The sequence below is a fragment of the Alligator sinensis genome, unplaced genomic scaffold, assembly GCF_000455745.1.
Source record: "Alligator sinensis unplaced genomic scaffold, ASM45574v1 scaffold219_1, whole genome shotgun sequence".
Lineage (NCBI taxonomy): Eukaryota > Metazoa > Chordata > Crocodylia > Alligatoridae > Alligator > Alligator sinensis.
Window position 1 is genome coordinate 2,508,962 of NW_005841866.1, and position 2,527 is coordinate 2,511,488.

General features: G+C 51.3%; 1 pseudogene; it reads right to left on the reverse strand.

The window, feature by feature from the left end:
- Positions 1-514: 514 nt before the first annotated feature.
- On the reverse strand, positions 515-1,037 carry LOC102373284 (annotated as a pseudogene).
- Between the last annotated feature and the right edge of the window lie 1,490 nt (positions 1,038-2,527).

Sequence of the window (2,527 nt, forward strand, 5' to 3'; positions counted from 1 at the left end):
CGGGGAGCTCGGCATGCGCGGCCCCCAAGCCGGGCCGGGGCCAGGGACTCGCCCCCCTGCGCCGGGATGCTGCAGGCTGCGCGTGGGAAGAGCCCTGGTCACTGCCCCCGGAGGCACTTGCTCCCCGCCGCGCTGCAGCGCTGGGTTTCTTGTGACTTTAATCCACAATCCCGCACACACGTGGCGGGAGGTCCTAGAGCAAAGCGGAGACCAGAGAAAGCGAACTAGAGACCAAACGGGGGCTGGGAAACCAGCGCTGCACAAACTGCCCCATCAGACAGTTACAAAAAAAGCTTAAGAAACAGCAACGGTTAATGTCATTTGTGTGAGCAGCACCGTTCCTAGACTCCTGGCTGCCCGAGGCAAACTTTTCGTATCCCGCCCCCCTGCGCCAGAGATCATGATAACAATAATCGGTCCATTTTGGGGCCCCTTGTCTGTCCGGGCTCTGGCTCGTCCATGCCTGTGTCCGGCTCTGTGTGAAGTGCTGTTATGCAGGAGAGGGCCGGAGGGGTCAGAGATCCCCCAGGGAACTGCCTGCCTTTGGTGCACATTTATGCGTCCGTTCATTGATTTCGCGTGTGTTATCTGATCTCTCTTCCATGTTGCACCCCAGTCATTTAGGCTCTTCTTCAGCTCCTTCACTCTCCATGTCTTCAGGTCCGTAGTGCTCAGGTCAATCTGTTTGTCATATTTCAGCTCGCTGATCTGGCTGTCTTTTTTTCTTCAGTTTCTCAGAGATTTTTTCCACAAAAATGTGATGATGACTAAGGGGTCTCGACACCTCGTTAATGATTTTTGTGGCTGCATTGCTGGTGGCCCCAATGTAATAACATAACCGATTCTCTGCTTTTTGCCTCTTTACAAGAGTTTTTTTCCGCACTGGCGGGTGTGAAAATATTATGGGCCTTTAAGCCCTGATAAAACCTCCCCAAGAATGTAACACACAGCTTGCACTTGCTCTCACGCAGGGCATGGCCCCCAGCCAGGAGCAGCCCAAGTGCCAGCGCCACCCAGAGCCTGCAGGCTGCCCACATCGTGCCTCCTTGCTGCTCCACATGCAGGAAGCTAGGCAAGATGGATCTATGGTGTGACCCAGTCTATGGCAGCTCCTACAAGCTGGGAAAGCAGTAGGTACATCCAGCCCCAGGATTTCAGCCCAGCCCAGGTCTGGGAAGCAGGTCTGCTCCTATCATTTCTAGAGGTGCTCCCTCAGGGGTCTCAGGTCCTTGGCAGATGGGGGCAAGAGGACTGGGGACTGTGGCTATGTGCACAGAGTGCTGCCATCTGTTTCTCCCAGCAAGGAGATCTGCAGGTGGAGCGATATATGGCAGAGAGCAGGGACGGACTTCAGACCACTCCCAAGCAGAGGTGGCTTGATGGCCTGCCTTCAAGGGGAAGGGTTTTCTGCTATTGTTAGACCTGCTGAATGATGTTGGAGTAGTGTGTCCACAATGCCATGCTGACTGGATTCTCCGTCGTCGTGCTCACCTTGCTTTGTCAACAGCCCTCATCTGCCCATCAGGCTATGTCCCCCAACTAGGTGCAACACCAGCTCATGTTGGTCTTTGGGCTATCAACCCAAATTCTGGGGTCAAGCTCACACAATTCCTTTCCTCATGGAAGCAGATACAGTCTGCCTGGCACCTAGAAGGCCCTCTGGGCTCTATCAGTTAAAGTTCACTGGGTTCTGTAGCACACAAAAGAGTGATATGGGTAACATTCACACCTAGCTACTTTTGACTCCCTAGCACAACCAACCAGGAGCTGGCTTACAGCTGGGTCAAAAAGGACACCCTTTGATATGAGTCCAGAGCAGGGCTTGAACTTAGACCTCTGGAACCATAAAGATGCCATCACTGCTTTGCTCCATTTCCTGGTGTAGACAAGTCCTTAATAAGGCAAGCAGAGTTGCTGAGGGCCTAGCAGTTGCCTTAGGAAACACCAAGCCCATGGGGAAAAGCATGCAAAGTCCAAATTCCCATCACCATCCCAGTGGACTTTCTCTCCTATGAAACACAATGTCTCTGAGTTCCAGCCTACCATACAGACTATCTGGAAGCATTTGTAACATTTGTATGGGACCCTACATAAAGTCCATTCAGCACACTTCATAATCCATCTGAGTTTGTCATAACAGATTTCTCCCTTCTCAAGGCACAGGAGGTTTTGTGTGTATTGTGCAAGATTATTAAAGTTATCAGTACAGTCTCCCATGCCAGGTTACAAGATTACTAGAGTGAAAAATAATTGGGATTGTGGCAGGTTAAGTTTTATTTCCTTGCATCTCGTAAGTCTGGTTATGGGCATGAATGTACAATTTTCCAAGCCATTATCGGTCGTCTGGGTCAGGTGGCATTGCATTTCCATTTTGTGTCAGTGCTCAAATTGATCGAGAAGAATGAAATGTGGCAATTTAAGCTGTGAGGCCCTGGGGGGGAGATAATGACAGAGTCCAGGAGCTACATAGGTCCCCAGCGGGGTTCAAGGACCAGCTCCCAATTGGAGAAATTAGAGGCCAAAGTTA